General features: G+C 53.4%; 1 pseudogene; it reads right to left on the reverse strand.

Moving 5' to 3' along the window:
• Positions 1–7,704: 7,704 nt before the first annotated feature.
• LOC147109822 (uncharacterized) lies at positions 7,705–22,203 on the reverse strand (annotated as a pseudogene).
• Between the last annotated feature and the right edge of the window lie 379 nt (positions 22,204–22,582).

Genomic DNA, 22,582 nt, shown 5'->3' on the forward strand with positions numbered 1-22,582 from the left:
CACTGTCAGAGGGGCAATAATGAGGGAGCGCTGCACTGTCGGAGGGGCAGTACTGAGGGAGCGCCACACTGTCCAAGGGGCAGTACTGAGGGAGCGCCGCACTGTCGGAGGGGCAGTACTGAGGGAGCGCCGCACTGTCGGAGGGGCAGTACTGCGGGAGTGCCGCACTGTTGGAGGGGCAGTAATGAGGGAGCGCCGCACTGTCAGAGGGGCAGTAATGAGGGAGCGCTGCACTGTCGGAGGGGCAGTACTGAGGAAGCGCCGCACTGTCGGAGGGGCAGTACTGAGGGAGCGCCACACTGTCGGAGGGGGAGTACTGAGGGAGCGCCGCACTGTCGGAGGGGCAGTACTGAGGGAGCGCCGCACTGTCGGAGGGGCAGTACTGAGGGAGTGCCGCACTGTCGGAGGGAGAGTACTGAGGGAGCGCCGCACTGTCGGAGGGGCAATACTGAGGGAGCGCCGCACTGTCGGAGGGGCAGTACTGAGGGAGCGCCGCACTGTCGGAGGGGCAGTAATGAAGGAGCGCCGCACTGTCGGAGGGAGAGTACTGAGGGAGCGCCGCACTGTCGGAGGGAGAGTACTGAGGGAGCGCCGCACTGTCGGAGGGGCAGTACTGAGGGAGCGCCGCACTGTCGGAGGGGCAATACTGAGGGAGAGCCGCACTCTCGGAGGGGCAGTGCTGAGGGAGCGCCGCACTGTCGGAGGGGCAGTAATGAGGGAGCGCCGCACTGTCGGAGGGGCAGTACTGAGGGAGCGCCGCACTGTCGGAGGGGCAGTGCTGAGGGAGCGCCGCACTGTCGGAGGGGCAGTACTGAGGGAGCGCCGCACTGTCGGAGGGGCAGCACTGAGGGAGCGCGTACTGTCGGAGGGGCAGTACTGAGGGAGCGCCGCACTGTCGGAGGGGCAGTACTGAGGGAGCGCCGCACTGTCGGAGGGGCAGTACTGAGGGAGTACCGCACTGTCGGAGGGGTAGTGCTGAGGGAGCGCCGCACTGTCGGAGGGGCAGTACTGAGGGAGCGCCGCACTGTCGGAGGGGCAGCACTGAGGGAGCGCGTACTGTCGGAGGGGCAGTACTGAGGGAGCGCCGCACTGTCGGAGGGGCAGTACTGAGGGAGCGCCGCACTGTCGGAGGGGCAGTACTGAGGGAGTACCGCACTGTCGGAGGGGCAGTACTGAGGAAGCGCCGCACTGTCGGAGGGGCAGTACTGAGGGAGCGCCGCACTGTCGGAGGGGCAGTAATGAGTGAGTGCCGCACTGTCGGAGGGGCAGTACTGAGGGAGTGCTGCACTGTCGGAGGGGCAGTGCTGAGGGAGCGCCGCACTGTCGAAGGGGCAGTGCTGAGGGAGCGCCGCACTGTCGGAGGGGCAGTACTGAGGGAGTGCTGCACTGTCGGAGGGGCAGTACTGAGGGAGCGCCACAATGTCGGAGGGGCAGCACTGAGGGAGCGCGTACTGTCGGAGGGGCAGTACTGAGGGTGCGCCGCACTGTCGGAGGGGCAGTACTGAGGGAGTGCTGCACTGTTGGAGGGGCAGTGCTGAGGGAGCGCCGCACTGTCGGAGGGGCAATACTGAGGGAGAGCCGCACTGTCGGAGGGGCAGTGCTGAGGCAGCGCCGCACTGTCGGAGGGGCAGTAATGAGGGAGCGCCGCAATGTCGGAGGGGCAGTACTGAGGGAGCGCCGCACTGTCGGAGGGGCAGTGCTGAGGGAGCGCCGCACTGTCGGAGGGGCAGTACTGAGTGAGCGCCGCACTGTCGGACGGGCAGCACTGAGGGAGCGCGTACTGTCGGAGGGGCAGCACTGAGGGAGCGCCGCACTGTCGGAGGGGCAGTACTGAGGGAGCGCCACACTGTCGGAGGGGCAGTACTGAAGGAGTAACGCACTGTCGGAGGGGTAGTGCTGAGGGAGCGCCGCACTGTCGGAGGGGCAGTACTGAGGGAGCGCCGCACTGTCGGAGCGCCAGCACTGAGGGAGCGCGTACTGTCGGAGGGGCAGTACTGAGGGAGCGCCGCACTGTCGGAGGGGCAGTACTGAGGGAGCGCCGCACTGTCGGAGGGGCAGTACTGAGGGAGCGCCGCACTGTCGGAGGGGCAGTACTGAGGGAGCACCGCACTGTCGGAGGGGCAGTAATGAGTGAGCGCCGCACTGTCGGAGGGGCAGTACTGAGGGAGTGCCGCACTGTCGGAGGGGCAGTGCTGAGGGAGCGCCGCACTGTCGGAGGGGCAGTGCTGAGGGAGCGCCGCACTGTCGGAGGGGCAGTACTGAGGGAGCGCCGCACTGTCGGAGGGGCAGTACTGCGGGAGTGCCGCACTGTCGGAGGGGCAGTACTGAGGGAGCGCCACACTGTCGGAGGGGCAGCACTGAGGGAGCGCGTACTGTCGGAGGGGCAGTACTGAGGGTGCGCCGCACTGTCGGAGGGGCAGTACTGAGGGGGTGCTGCACTGTCGGAGGGGCAGTGCTGAGGGAGCGCCGCACTGTTGGAGGGGCAGTACTGAGGGAGCGCCGCACTGTCGGAGGGGCAGTACTGAGGGAGTACCGCACTGTCGGAGGGGCAGTACTGAGGGAGCGCCGCACTGTCGGAGGGGCAGCACTGAGGGAGCGCGTACTGTCGGAGGGGCAGTACTGAGGGAGTACCGCACTGTCGGAGGGGCAGTACTGAGGGAGTACTGCACTGTCGGAGGGGCAGTACTGAGGGAGCGCCGCACTGTCGGAGGGGCAGTACTGAGGGAGCGCTGCACTGTCGGAGGGGCAGTACTGAGGGAGCGCCGCACTGTTGGAGGGGCAGTACTGCGGGAGTGCCGCACTGTCGGAGGGGCAGTACTGAGGGAGCGCCGCACTGTCGGAGGGGCAGTAATGAAGGAGCGCCGCACTGTCGGAGGGACAGTACTGAGGGAGCGCTGCACTGTCGGAGGGGCAGTGCTGAGGCAGCGCCGCACTGTCGGAGGGGCAGTAATGAGGGAGCGCCGCACTGTCGGACGGGCAGCACTGAGGGAGCGCGTACTGTCGGAGGGGCAGTACTGAGGGAGCGCTGCACTGTCGGAGGGGCAGTACTGAGGGAGCGCCGCACTGTCGGAGGGGCAGTACTGAAGGAGTACCGCACTGTCGGAGGGGTAGTGCTGAGGGAGCGCCGCACTGTCGGAGGGGCGGTACTGAGGGAGCACCGCACTGTCGGAGCGCCAGCACTGAGGGAGCGCGTACTGTCGGAGGGGCAGTACTGAGGGAGCGCCGCACTGTCGGAGGGGCAGTACTGAGGGAGCGCCGCACTGTCGGAGGGGCTGTACTGAGGGAGCACCGCACTGTCGGAGGGGCAGTAATGAGTGAGCGCCGCACTGTCGGAGGGGCAGTACTGAGGGAGTGCTGCACTGTCGGAGGGGCAGTGCTGAGGGAGCGCCGCACTGTCGGAGGGGCAGTGCTGAGGGAGCGCCGCACTGTCGGAGGGGCAGTACTGAGGGAGCGCCGCACTGTCGGAGGGGCAGTACTGCGGGAGTGCCGCACTGTCGGAGGGGCAGTACTGAGGGAGCGCCACACTGTCGGAGGGGCAGCACTGAGGGAGCGCGTACTGTCGGAGGGGCAGTACTGAGGGTGCGCCGCACTGTCGGAGGGGCAGTGCTGAGGGAGCGCCGCACTGTTGGAGGGGCAGTACTGAGGGAGCGCCGCACTGTCGGAGGGGCAGTACTGAGGGAGTACCGCACTGTCGGAGGGGCAGTACTGAGGGAGCGCCGCACTGTCGGAGGGGCAGCACTGAGGGAGCGCGTACTGTCGGAGCGGCAGTACTGAGGGTGCGCCGCACTGTCGGAGGGGCAGTACTGAGGGAGTACTGCACTGTCGGAGGGGCAGTACTGAGGGAGCGCCGCACTGTCGGAGGGGCAGTACTGAGGGAGCGCCGCACTGTCGGAGGGGCAGTAATGAGGGAGCGCCGCACTGTCGCAGGGGCAGTACTGAGCGAGCGCCGCTCTGTCGGAGGGGCAGTGCTGAGGGAGCGCCGCACTGTCGGAGGGGCCGTACTGAGGGAGCGCCGCACTGTCGGAGGGGCAGTACTGAGCGAGCGCCGCTCTGTCGGAGGGGCAGTGCTGAGGGAGCGCCGCACTGTCGGAGGGGCCGTACTGAGGGAGCGTCGCACTGTCGGAGGGGCAGCACTGAGGGAGCGCGTACTGTCGGAGGGGCAGTACTGAGGGAGCGCCGCACTGTCGGAGGGGCAGTACTGAGGGAGCGCCGCACTGTCGGAGGGGCAGCACTGAGGGAGTACCGCACTGTCGGAGGGGCAGTGCTGAGGCAGCGCCGCACTGTCGGAGGGGCAGTACTGAGGGAGCGCCGCACTGTCGGAGGGGCAGTACTGAGCGAGTACAGCACTGTCGGAGGGGCAGTACTGAGGAAGCGCCGCACTGTCGGAGGGGCAGTACTGAGGGAGCGCCGCACTGTCGGTGGGGCAGTAATGAGTGAGCACCGCACTGTCGGAGGGGCAGTACTGAGGGAGTGCTGCACTGTCGGAGGGGCAGTGCTGATGAGCGCCGCACTGTCGGAGGGGCAGTGCTGAGGGAGCGCCGCACTGTCGGAGGGGCAGTACTGAGGGAGCGCCGCACTGTCGGAGGGGCAGTACTGCGGGAGTGCCGCACTGTCGGAGGGGCAGTACTGAGGGAGCGCCGCACTGTCGGATGGGCAGCACTGAGGGAGCGCGTACTGTCGGAGGGGCAGTACTGAGGGTGCGCCGCACTGTCGGAGGGGCAGTACTGAGGGAGTGCTGCACTGTCGGAGGGGCAGTGCTGAGGGAGCGCCGCACTGTCGGAGGGGCAGTACTGAGGGAGCGCCGCACTGTCGGAGGGGCAGTACTGAGGGAGCGCCGCACTGTCGGAGCGCCAGCACTGAGGGAGCGCGTACTGTCGGAGGGGCAGTACTGAGGGAGCGCCGCACTGTCGGAGGGGCAGTCCTGAGGGAGCGCCGCACTGTCGGAGGGGCTGTACTGAGGGAGCACCACACTGTCGGAGGGGCAGTAATGAGTGAGCGCCGCACTGTCGGAGGGGCAGTACTGAGGGAGTGCCGCACTGTCGGAGGGGCAGTGCTGAGAGAGCGCCGCACTGTCGGAGGGGCAGTGCTGAGGGAGCGCCGCACTGTCGGAGGGGCAGTACTGAGGGAGCGCCGCACTGTCGGAGGGGCAGTACTGCGGGAGTGCCGCACTGTCGGAGGGGCAGTACTGAGGGAGCGCCACACTGTCGGAGGGGCAGCACTGAGGGAGCGCGTACTGTCGGAGGGGCAGTACTGAGGGTGCGCCGCACTGTCGGAGGGGCAGTACTGAGGGGGTGCTGCACTGTCGGAGGGGCAGTGCTGAGGGAGCGCCGCACTGTTGGAGGGGCAGTACTGAGGGAGCGCCGCACTGTCGGAGGGGCAGTACTGAGGGAGCGCCGCACTGTCGGAGGGGCAGTACTGAGGGAGTGCTGCACTGTCGGAGGGGCAGTGCTGAGGGAGTGCCGCACTGTCGGAGGGGCAGTACTGAGGGAGCGCTGCACTGTCGGAGGGGCAGTACTGAGGGAGTGCCACACTGTAAGAGGGACTGTACTGAGGGAGTGCCGCACTGTCGGAGCTGCCGTCTTTCGGATGAGACGTTAAACTGAGGCCCCGTCTGCCCTCTCAGGTGGACGTAAAAGACTCTGCAGCCTCTATTGGAACAAGAGCAGAGGAAGTTATCCCAGGTGTCCTGGGTTAATATTTATCACTCAACCAATAATCACTAAAAACAGATGGTCTGGTCTTATTTTTAATCTATTCATGGATTTATGGGATGTGGCCGTCGCTGGCAAGGCCGGCATTTATTGCCCATCCCTAGTTGCCCTTTGAGAAGGTGGTGGTGAGCCGCCTTCTTGAACCGCTGCAGTCCGTGTGGTGAAGGTACGCCCACAGTGCTGTTAGGGAGGGAGTTCCAGGATTTTGACCCAGCGACAATGAAGGATCGGCCGATATATCTCCAAGTCAGGATGGTGTGTGACTTGGAGGGGAACTTGGAGGTGGTGGTGTTCCCATCACATCGCTGTTTGTGGGAGCTTGCTGTGCGCAAATTGGCTGCTGTGTTGCTTACATTACAACAGTGACCACACTTCAAAAAGTACATCATTGGCTGTGAAGAGCTTTGGGATGTCCCAAGGATGTGAAAGGCGCTATATAAATGTGAATCTCTTTCTTGTCTATGTAACAATAGCGTCCCATCCCTGGTCAGTCCCTGGACACTCCTGCAGGGATCCTCCAGGCCACTCCTGCACTGGGCCCTGGGTGCGTCTCTGCTCTGGGACACGGTTCCTACCGCCCAGAAGGACAAGGGCAGCAGGCGCATTGGAACACCACCGTCTGCAAGTTCCCCTCCAAGTCACACACCATCCTGACTTGGAGATACATCGGCCGATCCTCCATCGTCGCTGGGTCAAAATCCTGGAACTCCCTCCCTAACAGCACTGTGGGAGCACCTTCACCACACGGACTGGACCCAGTACATTTAAAAGAAAGATTTGCATTAATATAGCGCCTTTCACTACCACCAGACATCCCAAAGCGCTTTACAGCCAATGAAGTATTTTGAAGTGTGGTCACTGTTGTAATGTAGGAAACACGGCAGGCAATTTGTGCACAGCAAGCTCCCACAAACAGCAATGTGATGATGACCAGATAATCTGTTTCTAGTGATGTTGGTTGAGGGATAAGCGCTATATAAATGCAAGTCTTTCTTTCTTTTAATAAGGTTAGATTTTAAAAATAGAAAATAAATTTATATTTAAGAAATTAAGATCATGTTTTTTTAAATCAAATAGATTACAATAAAATTAAAGAGGGGTTAAAATGAGCTAATGTTTTTAAGTGTGACTAAGTGTAAGAGGTTGAAGTGAATGAGAAGTTTGAGTGGAATGTGAAAGTGCTGCTCAGGTTGAACTGGGCTGAATGTGGGTCCTGGGCCTGAGGCTGGGGGAGGGGAGAGGAGGGGGACCTGGGCCTAGTCTCCAGGGCCCAGCTCGCCCACTCATTCCCGATCCCGGCGCCTCTCCAACCCCACTTACCCCAACTCCTTATCGGCGGCTAGCGGGTGCCCACTCCCAGGGCGGCTCTTTCTCCGCGGCTCTGGCGGGTTTTTTAAACCCGATTTTCATCCTCTTTTAAACAACAAGAAGCTGCTTTTCCCCCTCACATGGGCGCCGCCATCTTCCTTCCGGCCCCACGTCCCCGCGCTAAACCCACCGGCCGGCGCACCTCGCCCTGCCAACAAACGTTCCGCCTGACTCCCCTCGGATCAGAGGCAATTCAGTCAATTTCAGAATAAAAAGAAAGACTTGCATTTATATAGCGCCTTTCACGTCCACCGGACGTCTCAAAGCGCTTTCCAGCCAATGAAGTACTTTTGAAGTGTAGTCACTGTTGTAATGTGGGAAACGCAGCAGCCAATTTGTGCACAGCAAGCTCCCACAAACAGCAATGTGATAATGACCAGATCATGTGTTTTTGTTGCACCCACTATTAGAGCCAGGGGAACATAAACAGCAGAAGAGAGGAGACTGGGGGAGAAAGAGCAAAGGATGGCAACGGATGGCCAAGGAGCTCCCTCGGGAGCTGCCAGCCTAGGAGCCATCTTGTAAAACAATTTATCTTTCACAATTTTGTGCCCTCGACCGCTATCTGTAACCGGCTAGAGGCTAAAATATATTAGCATTAAATAAACTGCTCAATGACAATGAATCAGATCACAATTTGCTTGTTTAATAATGTTTGAATAACTCTGTACACCAACATAGATTTTACTTGGACAATGTAGACGCAGATCAACCAGTTTGCATGGAAATATTTTAAATACAATACAGAATAATACAAATTAAAACACATTTCGTCCTGTCGAGCCTGTGTCAAATAAATTACACATTTCAACCAACTTTACAATTTTCAAATTCAGCTTCTGCTTAAACTCTTGTCGACACTTTCTTAAACTTTGAAAACTACAATAACAACATTTTACTGAACATCTGTTCACGAAATCTCATGGGCAACAATTTTTCAGTCACTATATTTATTAACACAGTATATTTTGTGATCGGCACCTTTACCAAAGCAGATGTAACCAGACTGAATAAAGACAACATCGATCCCAGCGATCTCTCACCATCAGGATAAAGGGGCTGTGACAGCTCGGTGGGACAAAGACTCACGGAGATTAAACACATTCTGCAGATGCTGCAGTTTATATCAGAGGGAACATTTTGAAATCCCAGTCAGAAGATACAATTTCAGAGTGAGTGGGTCAGACATTAGGCTACAGCAACAGAGCCCCACATCTCCAACCCTCACTGGGAGTGAGGAATTGTGGAATTTACCCTTATATTCCATCTTAATCCACACACAAATATTATCATAAAGAGTGATAGGTAAGAATTATAAATATGAGTAATATTTGAGATAACTAGTGGTTATTGAAGGCCATTCAAATAGAAAGAAATATTTAAACTTAGTCAAATTATAAATTGGTTACCGTTCTCTTCATTATGTTTCGGAACATTTTCTCAGGTGAATTTTGAAAGCTGTTGAATCCTTGAAGAATTCCCCACAATGACGGCAGGTTTCAAAGCACGTGTGAGCTTTCAATTGATAGATGTAAACAAAACTCTTTCCACATTCAGCACATTTATACGGCCTCTCTCCTGTGTGGATCCGCTGGTGTCTATGGAGGTGCCCTGCCCGTGTGAAACTCTTTCCACATTCAGTACATTTATACGGCCTCTCTCCTGTGTGGATCCGCTGGTGTCTATGGAGGGCCTCTGACACTGTGAAACTCTTTCCACATTCAGCGCATTTATACGGCCTCTCTCCTGTGTGGATCCGCTGGTGTTTGTGGAGGTGCCCTGACACTGTGAAACTCCTTCCACATTCAGCACATTTATACGGCCTCTCTCCTGTGTGGATCCGCTGGTGTCTATGGAGGGCCTCTGACACTGTGAAACTCTTTCCACATTCAGCACATTTATACGGCCTCTCTCCTGTGTGGATCCGCTGGTGATTATGGAGGTGCCCTGACACTGTGAAACTCTTTCCACATTCAGCACATTTATACGGCCTCTCTCCTGTGTGGATCCGCTGGTGTCTATGGAGGGCCCCTGACACTGTGAAACTCTTTCCACATTCAGCACATTTATACGGCCTCTCTCTTGTGTGGATCCGCTGGTGATTGTGTAGGTTCCCTGCCTGTGTGAAACTCTTTCCACATTCAGCACATTTATATGGCCTCTCTCTTGTGTGGATCCGCTGGTGATTATGGAGGTGCCCTGCCCGTGTGAAACTCTTTCCACATTCACTACATTTATGCGGCCTCTCTTCTGTGTGGATCTGCTGGTCTAGGTGAAAATCTCCTGATTTTATACATTCTCTCCTGTGGACAGATTGTGTGAACCATCCCTGCCCATTTTTGCGTTGTGCAAGATACTTTATGCTGGAAGGAGGAGATTGCCCTGCTGAAATTTGTCCACTGGATTCTGGATGTCTTCTGATGTGTTTCTGAAGAAAATCTGCAGTGGTAAAAGCAACATTGCAATGTGGGCAAGGATGGCACTCATCTCGGTGCACTTGTTGCCCTGCTGGAGAAGGAAGAAAGAGAAATTGTCAGTGTAATGAATCATCCAAAAGTTTCTTTTGGTAGTACAATTTGTGGTTATTTCAGTGTAACCGCAGGGCTCTTTATATGTTAATATTGTGAATTTAGAGCCTCCTCCAGTGAATGAAGTGGTGAGGGGGGAATCATCAATAGTGTGTGGAGATTTAAAGGGCAGTCCCAGCCCCGCTCACAGCCCCCAGACACAGCCCCGCCCCCAGTTCTGCCACAGCCCCGCCCCAGTCCACAGTAACAGCCCCGCCCCCAGTCTAGTCACAGCCCCGCCCCCAGTCCACAGGCACAGCCCTGCCCCCAGTCACAGCCCCGCCCCCAGTCCACAGTAACAGCCCCGCCCCCAGTCTACAGTCACAGCCCCGCCCCCAGTCCACAGACACAGCCCCGCCCCAGTCCACAGTCACAGCCCCGCCCCAGTCCACAGTCACAGCCCTGCCCCCAGTCCACAGTAACAGCCCCGCCCCCAGTCCACAGTAACAGCACCGCCCCCAGTCCACTCACAGCCCCGCCCCCAGTCCTGCCACAGCCCCCAGTCCAGTCACAGCCCCGCCCCAGTCCACAGTAACAGCCCCGCCCCAGTCCAGTCACAGCCCCGCCCCAGTCCACAGTCACAGCCCCACCCCAGTCCACAGTAACAGCCCCGCCCCCAGTCCACAGTAACAGCCCCGCCCCAGTCCACAGTAACAGCCCCGCCCCCAGTCCACAGTCACAGCCCCGCCCCCAGTCACAGCCCCGCCCCCAGTCCACAGTCACAGCCCCGCCCCCAGTCCACAGTCACAGCCCCGCCCCCAGTCCACAGTAACAGCCCCGCCCCCAGTCCACAGTAACAGCCCCGCCCCAGTCCACAATAACAGCCCCGCCCCCAGTCCACAGTCACAGCCCTGCCCCCAGTCCCAGACCCCACACCCCAGTCCCAGAGAGAGAGAGAGAGAGTGGGGCAGAGAGAGAGAGTGTGGGGCAGAGAGAGAGAGAGAGAGAGTGGGGCAGAGAGAGAGAGTGAGGCAGAGAGAAAGAGAGAGAGAGTGGGGCAGAGAGAGAGAGAGAGTGGGACAGAGAGAGAGAGAGTGGGACAGAGAGAGAGAGTGGGGTAGAGCGAGAGAGAGTGGGACAGAGAGAGAGAGTGGGGTAGAGAGAGAGAGAGTGGGGTAGAGAGAGAGAGAGTGGGGCAGAGAGAGAGAGTGGGGCAGAGAGAGAGAGAGGGGCGGAGAGAGAGAGAGTGGGGCAGAGAGAGAGAGAGGGGGCAGAGAGAGAGAGAGAGGGGCAGAGAGAGAGAGAGAGAGGGGCGGAGAGAGAGAGAGAGTGGGGCAGAGAGAGAGAGAGAGAGTGGGGCAGAGAGAGAGAGTGGGGCAGAGAGAGAGTGTGGCAGAGAGAGAGAGAGAGAGTGAGAGAGAGAGAGTGGGGCAGAGAGAGAGAGAGTGGGGCAGAGAGAGAGAGAGAGAGAGAGAGAGTGGGGCAGAGAGAGAGAGAGAGTGGGGGAGAGAGAGAGAGTGAGAGAGAGAGAGAGAGTGTGGCAGAGATATAGTGGGGCAGAGAGAGAGAGAGGGAAAGTGGGGCAGAGGAAGCTGGGGGCAGAGAGTGTGGGGTGGAGAGAGAGGGAGAGAGATTCGGGCAGAGAGAAAGGCAGAGAGGGAGCAGAGAGAGGGAGCAGGCATAGAGAGAGGGGGGAGGCCGAAAGAAAGCGGAGATTGGAGGGGGGAGAGAGCGAGGGAGGGGGGAGAGAGAGAGGGAGGAGGGAGTGAGAGAGGGAGGAGGGAGAGAGAGAGGGAGGAGGGAGAGAGGAGGGAGAAAGAGAGGGAGGGAGGGGTGGAGGTCAGGAAGTTGGGTGGGTGGGGAGGAAGTCAGGAAGTTGGGTGGGGTGGGGAGGGGGTCAGGAAGTTGGGTGGGGTGGTGAGGAGGTCAGGAAGTTGGGTGGGTGGGGAGGAACTCAGGAAGTTGGGTGGGGTGGGGAGGAAGTCAGGAAGTTGGGTGGGGTGGGGAGGGGGGTCAGGAAGTTGGGTGGGGGTGGGGAGGGGGGTCAGGAAGTTGGGTGAGGTGGGGAGGAGGTCAGGAAGTTGTTTGGGGTGAGGAGGAGGTCAGGAAGGTGGGCGGGGTGGGGAGGGGGTCAGGAAGTTGGGTGGGATGGGGAGGAGGTCAGGAAGTTGGGTGGGGTGGGGAGGAGGTCAGGAAGTTGGGTGGGGTGGGGAGGAGGTCAGGAAGTTGGGTGGGGTGGGGAGGAGGTCAGGAAGTTGGGTGGGGTGGGGAGGGGGTCAGGAAGTTGGGTGGGGTGGGGAGGAGGTCAGGAAGTTGGGTGGGGTGGGGAGGAGGTCAGGAAGTTGGGTGGGGTGGGGGGGGTCAGGAAGTTGGGCGGGGTGGAGAGGTCAGGAACTTGTTTGTGGGGTGGGAGATGGTCTTAACCCGCGAGGGTGAGCCCTGTCTGTTCCAAGTGAGCTCTGTTCTGTCTGGAGTACGCAGTCAGAATGGCTCGAATTACACTTTGCAAAGTCACTGATTACTTCGGCTGGGAGGATCTAATTACACATTCCAGAGAAACTGCTGGGTGTGTCTTGTCCTCCAAGGGGACCAATCAGCAATCAGGACTTGTCATCCAAGGGAACCAATCAGAGCTTTAGGTGTTGCAAATAAACACATCCTTTAAAGAATACTGCCAAAGATTTCAAGGTTCATACATTCAGTCTTTGAAATCCTCCAAGGAACAAGGTAGATATCAATACTCTTTCAATAACTTTTATAAACCAGCGTGAAAATCAGTTTTCTTAAAACAGGACAGAAAATTAAACAGCAAGTGTTGAATAAAAGAGCAGGGGAACTGGCTGGGAGTTGCAGAGGCCCCAACAGTGCAATGAAGCTCATTGTATCTTTATAAATAACAACAACAACTTATATTTATATAGCGCCATTAACGCAGTAAAACGTCCCAAGGCACTTCACAGGAGTATTATAAGGAGAACAACCCCAGCTTCTTTAGTCTCTATACATAACATAAGAACATAAGAGTTCTGACGAAGGGTCATCGACCTGAAACGTTAACTCTGTTTCTCTCTCCACAGATGCTGTCTGACCTGCTGAGTATTGCCAGCATTTTCTGTTTTTATGTTATATTATATAAGAACAATAAGAATTAGGAGCAGGAGTCGGCCATACGGCCCCTCGAGCTTTCTCCACCATTCAATGAGATCATGACTGATCTTCGACCTCAACTCCACCTTCCCGCCCGATCTCCATATCCCTTGATTCCCCTAGATTCCAAAAATCTATCTATCTCAGCATTGAATATACTCAATGACTCAGCATCCATAGCCCTTTGGGGCAGAGAATTCTAAAGATTCACAACTCCCTGAGTGAAGAAATTCCTCCTCATCTCAGTCTTAAATGGCCGACCCCTTATCCTGAGACTCTGCCCCCTGGTTCTCGACTGTCCAGCCAGGGGAAACAGCCTCTCAGTCTACCCTACAATCACCCTCAGAATCTTATATGTTTCAATGAGATCACCCCTCATTCTTCTAAACTCCAGTGTATAGGCTCAATCTACTCAATCTCTCCTCATAGGATAACCCACTCATCCCAGGAATCAATCCAGTGAACCTTTGTTGCACCGCCTCTAAGGCAAGTATATCCTTCCTCAGATAAGGTGACCAAAACTGTGCACAGTACTCCAGGTGTGGTCTCACCAAAGCCCTGCACAATTGTAGCGAGACTTCCTTAATCTTGTCCTACAGCCCCCTTACAATAAAGACCGTCTTGCCATTTGCCATCCAATTTGCTTGCTGTACCTGCTTGCTAACTCTGTGCTTGCTGTATGAGGACACCTAAATCTTTCTGCACACCAACATTTAATAGTTCCTCACCATTTAAAAAATATTCTGTTTTTCTATTCTTCCTACCAAACTGAATAACCTCAGATTTCCTCACATTATACTCCATCTGCCACCTTATTGCCCACTCACTTAACCTGTCTATACCCCTTTGCAGGCTCTTTGTGCCCTCCTCACAGCTTACCTTCCCACCTAGTTTTGTAACGTCAGCAAACCTGGATACATTACACTCGGTCCCTTCATCTAAGTTATTAATATAAATTGTGAATAACTGAGGCCCAAGTACTGATCATTGCGACACCCCACAAGTTACAGCCCGCCAACCCGAAAATGATGCGTTTATCCCTACTCTCTGTTTTCTGTCCGTCAACCAATCCTCTATCCATGCTGATAAATTACCCTCAACCGCATGAGCCCTTATCTTGCATAACAACCTTTTATGTGGCACCCTATCGAATGCCTTTTGGAAATCCAAATTTACTATCTACCCTGCGAGTTACATCCTCAAAAAACTCTAATAAATTTGTTAAACACGATTTCTCTTTCATAAAACCATGTTGACTCTGCCTAATGATATTACGATTTTCTAAATGCCCTGTTACCACTTTCTTAATAATGGATTCCAGCATTTTCTCGGCAATTGATGTCAAGCTAATTGGACGGTAGTTCTATGTTTTCTCTCTCCCTCCTTTCTTGAATAGTGGTGTTACATTTGCTACCTTCCAATCCGCTGGGACTGTTCTAGAATCTCGGGAATTTTGACAAATCACAACCAATGCACCCACTATCTCTGCAGTTATCTCTTGTAGAACCCGAGGATGTAGGGGTCCAGGGGATGTGTTGGCTTTTAGTCCCATTATTTTCTCAAGTACTTTTTCTCTACTGTTCTTAATCATTTCCCTTCCTTTCATTTGCCCCTTGGTGCCCCACTACTTTTGGTATGTTTTTGTGTCTTCTACTGTGAAAACAGATACAAAATATTTGTTTAAGGTCTCTGCCATTTCCTTATTCCCCATTATAATTTCTCCTGTCTCAGCTCCTAAGTGATCAATGCTTACTTTTGATACTTTCTTCCGTTCTACATACTTGTAGATACTCTTACAATCTGTTCTTATATTTCTTGCTACTTTACTCTCCTATTCTATTTTGTCCCTTTTTATCAATGTTTTGGTCATTCTTTGATGGTCTCTAAAGCTTATTACTATTCTTTGCAACATTATAAGCCTCTTTTAATCCAATACTATTCTTAACTTCTTCAGTTAGCCAAGGATGGATCAGTTTTCAACAGGAGTTTTTAATTCTCAAAGGAATGTATATTCACTGAGAATATTGGAATATGTTTTTAAATGTTTGCCACTGTTTATCTACCATCAGATCTTCTGATCTAATTTCTCAATCTACCATAGCCAACACACCACGCATACCTATGTAATTGGCTTTATTTAAGTTTAAGACACTAGTTCAGACATAAGTATTTCACTCTCAAGCCCAATGTGATATTCTATCATATTATGATCACTCTTTCCCAGAGGATCCTTTACTATGAGATAATAACTGAAGTCTCCCATCCCTGGTATGATTCTGGTAAATCTCCTTTGCAACCTCTCTAAGGCTTTGACATTCCTTCTAAAGTGTAGTGCACAGATTTGGACACAATACGCTAGCTGAGACCTAAACAGTGATTTATAAAGGTTTACCATAATTTCCTTGCGTTGGTACTCCATGCCTCTATTGATAAAGCCTAGGGTCCCAAATAATTTATTAATAGACTTAACCATGTGCCCTGCCACCTTCAAAGATTTGAGTATGTGAATCCCAAGGTGTCTGTTGCCTCTCCTCAGTTTTCCTTCCAAAATGCATCACTTCACACTGTTCTGCATTAAATTTCATCTGTCATGTGACTTCCCATTTCATTGGTCTATCTACATCTTCCTGAAAACTTCTACTATCCTTTTCACTGTTTACTACGTTTCCAAGCTTTGTGTCATCTGCAAACATTGAAATTATGCCCCCAATTGTCAAAGTCCAGATCATAAAGAGCAGGGGTCCTAATACTGACCCCTGGGGGATACCACTGTATACTTCCCTCCAGTCTCATAAACAACCATTCAGCACTACTCTTTGCTTTCTGTCTCATGGCCAATTTTGAATCAACGCTAACATTCCCCCTTTGATCCCATGGTCCCATGGGCCTCAATTTTGCTAACAAGTCTATTATGTCGCACTTTATCAAACACCTTTGAGACTGTAACAGAAAACAAATGATACTTTGGCTACAGTTCCCAATTTTGGTCAGAATCCTTACATTTTGGTTCTTGTTTTGCCACCGACATTGTGGTCCATTTGACACCGAGTTCATTGGCATATTCATCACCATACCAGACCAGCAACTCGCACCGAGGAGGAACAGGCTTGCAGGTCCTGTAATAAATTTTGCCGCAGTGCTGAAAGGCTACAAGCTTCTGCTCCTCCTCCTTTCTGGCACAGTTAACAAACCTGGAACATAACATACAAATATTTAAGTGGCCAAAAATAAGTTAAAATTGTGAAATGAATACAGAATGTAAAGCATATTAGTATAGTGAGTTAGAATGAGAGAACATGTCCCCAGCCATGGACAAATTTCAAATTCAAACATACTGTCAGGAGAGGACACTCAACGGTAGATTTTGCCGAACCTGTCGGGAAGAAGGCGGGACTTCCACTTTCGGGTTTTTGACCCGCCTACTTCGACATCCGGCCAATTAAGGGCCACCCGGCAACAGGTGACGTCACAGACTGAAATTTCATCTGTCAGGAGTTCTTGACATATGAAAGATCAGTGTTTTACAGCTGTTTGAAGCTGTGAAACACTGACACTCTGAGTTCTAAGCGGAGTCCTTCTATGCAGACTCAGTTAGAACTGTCACCGGCACTCAAAGCTGAAGACTGTCACTTTTGACAGATCGCAGCCATTCAGCTTTCAGTTCCGGCTGAGTGATGGGCTCCCGACGGCTACAGGAAGAAAGGCTGTTAAGATAAGTACAGGTAAAAGTTCTTTACACACTTTAGACACACCAAACACACTTACCTTTGCACTCATGCACCCATCACTTACCTGAGCGCCGATATCGCGACCCCTCCAACTACTTCAACCCGACGGCCCGCCTCACTAACCTGGCGTGATTTGGAGCCGTCAGGAAACCCACATGAAACCCCTCAAAATAGGGATTAGGCTAAAAAATGCCTGTTAACTACCTGTTAATAGGCAGTTAATTGGCACTAATCCCTTCCTGCCTGGTTTTGGCGGGTCCCAGTGCGGGGCGAGTACCCGCCGCTCCTGAAACTTACGTGGGGCTGGGTATTGGGCGGGATGGTGTTGGGACCCCCAAATTTGGGATTTCCCCCCCCCACCCCCACACGCCTGAAACCCCGCCTGACGGCTCCCCGAAAATCTAGCCCTCAGTGTAGATATGAAAGACAATGGGAAAAAATTCAGTATCGCCCCGTTTGGGGCGCCATTATTGGCCGCGAGCAAAATTTTGGCTCATTTTCTCGGCCACAGCCACCCAGAATGAGAGGCTGACTGGCTGTTGGGTGGGATATTGTACTGAATGGATCAAATGAAATGGGACAAATGATCTTCTTCATCCGTTACTATCTTGTGATCCTCACAATATGGTATCAGTCTTCCCTCACCTCATCCAATTTGATGTAGATTCATCCTTTGCATCAATGTATTCAAAATCCTTGTTGGATTTGCTAATCTGCAGAAAGGTGTTTTGATAAAAAGACTGGATTAATAAAAATTTTAAAAGCAACTTTATCTTTATATTAGACTGTCATGAGGCTTAACACATATTGCAAGATTCTAGTACATAGCCTCCCACTTCTTTGAGTAAAAATTGACCTTCCTCTTACCTGTGTCCTGTGATTATACCTTTTCATCCGAGTGCCCAGATCAGCACGATGGCTGGGACTGAAATGATGTAGCATAGGAGCTCGAAAAATAGTATAATGGTGCTGAACAGTTTCAGGAAGCTTTGTAAAGTCGGGAAAGGTCCCTGAATTACTGTATTGTCAGAGCGCCCAGGATTTGGCAACTACTGTTCAATGCATTCTGAAACTAGGAATGATGAGAGTTGTTTGAGGTGACTCCTGACTCACCTTTGTTCATAAATACAATGACAGCAGGCTCTGGGAATCTCCTGGAACTGCTTTAATAGGATAATACCTGAATTAGAGCAGCAGGACTAAATTAATCAGAAGATGAAGAAAGTACTGGAATGTAGGCTCATTCTTAGTTGACCTTGGCTCCAGTACAAAGCCATTGGATTAAAATGATAACAGCTACAAGGCCATCCAATACCAACAGGCTCTATTCCTCAAAAACAGGAGTGGGGAATCAAGCTAAGAATGCAATAGACAGGCCTAGAAATTGGATAAGGCCCAAAAACAGGCGCGGGCAGCACGATGTGCCCACGCCCGTTCAAAGTAGTGCAGGCAGCACATAAAATTCATGCTGCCTGCTCATTATAATGATTGTAGCACTGAAATGTGCTGCTGACTGTCTTAGTGCTGATTCGGGGGGCCAATATTGGGTGGAGTCTCGTGGCCAATAAAGTTTGTTCAAGGCTCTAATACAGGGGAAGTGCTTTTTTGCACAAACACCTCATTGTCATTGTGGAGAAAACCATGGCCCAATAGCCAAGAAAAAGGGCAAGGAGATTTTCTGATGTGGCACTGGAGGCCTTGATCCTGGAGGTTCTATGACATCCTCAGGTCCTCTACCAACAGGGGGCAGGTGGCCCGCGGACACAAGAAGGCTGCGGGTGGAGACTGCTGAAGCCGTCAGTATGATGAGTGTTGGATCCAGTGCCGCAAAATGTTTAGTGACCTCACACGACTGGTCACGGTGAGTAAATGCATCTTCAAATACCATATCCCACCATCTGTGCCATGAATCGCACACACTGTTCAATGCACCGCACCCCCATCAGTCACCTACCAACAATCTCTAGCCAGCACCACTCATACCTCACACACTTACCACTGCTGGAAGACTTACACCCACATCTCACACCTTGCACAAATTGCCAGCTATTTAACCATGGCAGGCACATCACCCAAACATATTGTACCACACTCACTGACACTTCCCTTTCTCTTGCAGGCCAAGTTGGCGCACAACCTCCGGCAACACCAGCAGATGGGTGAAGGGTCATCGGGTGGCAGTACTGTCAACAAGGGCAAACAGCGATGACGAAGTCCAGCACCGCCTTCAGTGTGCCAGTGCAGCCTTCGGTCGCCTCAGGAAGAGAGTGTTTGAAGACCAGGACCTCAAACCCAGCACCAAGCTCATGGTCTACAGAGCAGTAGTGATACCCGCCCTCCTGTATGCCTCAGAGACATGGACCATTTACAGCAGGCACCTCAAAGCACTGGAGAGGTACCACCAACGCTGCCTCCGCAAGATCCTGCAAATCCATTGGCAGGATAGGCGCACCAACGTCAGTGTTCTCGCTCAGGCCAACATTCCCAGCATCGAAGCTTTGACCACGCTCGATCAGCTCCGATGGACTGGTCACATCGTCCACATGCCCGATACGAGACGCCCAAATCAAGCGCTCTACTCGGAGCTCTGACACGGCAAGAGGGCCCCAGGTGGGCAGAGGAAATGCTTCAAGGACACCCTCAAAGCCTCCTTGAAAAAGTGCAATGTCCCCACCAACACCTGGGAATCCCTGGCCCAAGACCGCACAAAATGGAGGAGAAGCATCCGGGAAGGCACTGAACACCTAGAGTCTCTTTGCCGGGAGGAAGCGGCAATCAAACACAGGCAGCACAAGGAGCGCACGTCAACCCAAGCACCCCACCCACCCTCCCCTGCAAGCACCGTCTGCCCCACCTGTGACAGAGACTGTAGGTCCTGCATTGGACTCATCAGTCACCTGAGAACTCATGTTTAATGTGTAAGCAAGTCATCCTCGGTTCCGAGGGACTGCCTAAGAAGTAAGAAGGGTAAGTCAGAATTGAGAACCTCATGGACTTGAAGGAAGTAGTGCTCGCAATAATTGTTGGGGCAGTGACAGAGTCTGTGGTGAGCGCGGAAGTAAAAAACATTGCTGATGATGACGGTATGCTTATACCTAATCCTTCTTCTCACAGCCTACTATCCCTCATCCCACAATCTCTTTTCACTTGCACGCTGCTGATGGTGTATGCATGGATATCTGGCTTTCCCTCCTACTTCAGCACAACCCGACCCTTGTGCATTTCTCCTTTCAGATACCAAGCACTGCCAGCAGCCCAGCCTGTCTCTGAAGTTCTGGAGGAGGAGAGTGATGGAGGAGAAGAAGACACAGCAGCACTGGAACTGACACGCGCAGACACCAGCTTAGCAAATGGCACTGCCTGTACTTTAGAGGGTAGTATAGAGGCAGGATCTGCACATGGTGAATCACCAGGCATGAGTGAGCTGCAGCCAAGCCAGGGGTAAAGTGTAGCTCGGGTGCCAGCTCCCCGCAGGGCGAGATTACGCACGAGTTCTGCTGCACAGGACTCAGATGATGTTCTCGATGGGGCAGCCTTCAGAAGGAGGGTGATGGGCCTGCACACAAAAATGCTTGGTGTAATGGCAAGCCTGCCAGAGAGCCTCTGGTCAGTGTCAAGCAGCATGGAGGAGTCCGGCTCCAATATTATGGGTTTTTGCGTTGGGCTTGGAGCCCATGATTTCCAGGGTGGAAATAATGGGCAACTCCATTGGAGAACTTGTGGACCCAACCATGATGCTGGGTGTGATGGACAAACTCACATTTCCATTGTAGCACAACGGAAGCGACCCAACGTCGCACTGCTGCAGTGGAAGCGCAGACTGCTCTCCTGCAGTTTCAACTTGTTGCCCTGCAAGCTCAGACTGATGCCATTGTGGCTGGGTTTACGAGTGTGGAAAAGTGCTTGCAGATTGTCACAGCAGTCCAGCAATCTGTGCTCCAACAGGTGGCTAATAGTGCTGAGGCCCCATCCCGAGGGAGTGGCAGTGGCCGCGTGAAGCAAGAACCCCGTGGAGCAAGAAGACAGCATTCATACTCCCAGCACTCCACCCTGCCAGTGCGCTTGCACCAGCCAGCCCAGACTTCTGCCGCCCATACCAAGGTGGTGCAGTCTACAGCCGGGCTTTCTAGGGCCAGAGCTGCTCGAGGTCGTCCTGCAGGCCCATCTGTAGTCTCCCCACTGAAAGTCAGCAGCTTTCCACCAGCTGCTGCAGCCACTGGGGGAGCATTTCGTAGGAGCACTAGAGTAGGAAAAGGCACACTTAAGACAGACACTAAGGGAATGCACAAGGGTGATTAGTTGACTTTGTTCTTTTGATTTGAATTTGATAAATTTATAAATTATGTTTGAAATGTGTGTTTTGTGCTGGCTCTCATTTCAGCTTTGTGCCCAGGAGGACGCTGTGATGTTCTGTGACAGAGGGATGGTAAGATGGGGAAGTGGTGAGCAACGGTGATCTGGGGTTTCACTCACTGCAACCAGAGTCTCTTGAGGTGCTCATGGACAGCCCATCTGGATCGGGGATGTGCTGCCTGCCTGCTCACTTCCTCCCCCTCCTCCTCTCTTATTTATCAGGATAGCATCTTTGTTATCAAATGGGCTAAAAGAGTTGGAACTCTACACTTTAGGGAAGCGTCGACTTAAGGGGAATTTGATTGAGGTTCAGAAGATAATGAAGGGGTGAAGGGAATGATTGTGTTCCAGCTGATAGTTTGTTTCAATTAAATAGGTTAGGAAGGACTTGGTGTAGGGGTTACGGGGATCGGGTGGGATATGTGTCGGTGCAGGCTCGATGGGCCGAAATGGCCTCTATCTGCACTGTGGGGTTTCTGTGATTCTGTGATTTCTGTGTGACTAGGGATCACAAATTTAAGTTGTATAAGGCTAGATCTGGGTTAGCTGTCAGGAGGTGGTTCTTTTCCCATAGAATAGTGGACCTCGGGAACAGGCTGCCGTCTCGTGTGGTGGACACGGACTCACTGAATTCTTTCAAGTGAGAGCTGGACCTGTTTCTGGCTGGGGCAGAGATCACCTCTTACAGAAGGTAGATACTGCAGGGAATTCAGGACCAGAGTGATCTCCTGGACTAGTTTCAATCACCTAGTTAGGTCGGAAAGGAATTTCCCAGATTTTTCTTTCCCAAATTGGCCTTGGTATTTTATGGTTTTGGGTGGGGTGGAGTGTATATATTGTGATACACAAGGTATCACAATTGTATGGGACAGGCTTGATGGACCCGTGGTGGCATGGGCTGTGCCCTCATGTGGACAAGTTGTGGAGCATGCAGCAGACCACCACGAAATGGGAAACCCGCTCCGGCTTGTACTGGAGTGCTCCTCCCGAGCGGACAAGGCAGTGGAACTGTTGCTTGAGAACCTCAATGGTCTGCTCGATGAGACTCCTCATGGCAGCATGGCTGTCGTTATATGAGAGCTGGCCATGAGTGGTGTGGTTGTGGAGGGAACTCATCAGCCAGGAGCAGAGTGGATAGCCCTTGTACTTAAGCAGCCACCCTCAGGTTTGACGTGGTGGTTCAAAGACTGCTGGCAAAGCGGTCTGGTGCAGGATGAAGGCATCGTTACTGCTGCCACGATACCAGGCATTCACCATCATGATGTGCTGGACATGGTCGCACAAGTGCACATTAAGTGAGTTGTAGCCCTTGCAGTTACGGAATATCTCAGGATTGGTATGCGGTGCCCGCAAAGCCACAAGTGTGCAGTCGATGCCGCACTGCACCATGAGGAATCCCGCTAGCCTGGCAAAGCCACATGCACGCTCCTCCTACTTCTCTCTGTTTGGAGAGAAGACAATGAAGTCCCTTCTCCTGGAGTAGAGAGCCTCTGTGACTTCCTGGTTGCAGCGATGGACAGCAAACTGGGAGATGTTAGCTATGTCTCCTGGTCCAGACTGGCGAAAAAATTTAGGGCCACGGTGACTTCAGGGCCACTGGGAGAGCTGCTGAGCTCTGAGACTGCATGTTCAGCTGCAGGAGGTGGCAGAGTTCTGTGACTGCCTCCTTGGTGAAGCGGAGCCTCCTAATACACTGCTCCTGGCTTAAGCACAGGTAGAAGAAGTGCTCTTGGAAGACCTCTGCTCCATCTCCGTCATACTCGAGCGC

The sequence above is a fragment of the Somniosus microcephalus genome, chromosome 12 (assembly GCF_052327205.1).
Source record: "Somniosus microcephalus isolate GS21.2 chromosome 12, FLI_Smic_1.0, whole genome shotgun sequence".
Taxonomy (NCBI): Eukaryota; Metazoa; Chordata; class Chondrichthyes; order Squaliformes; family Somniosidae; genus Somniosus; species Somniosus microcephalus.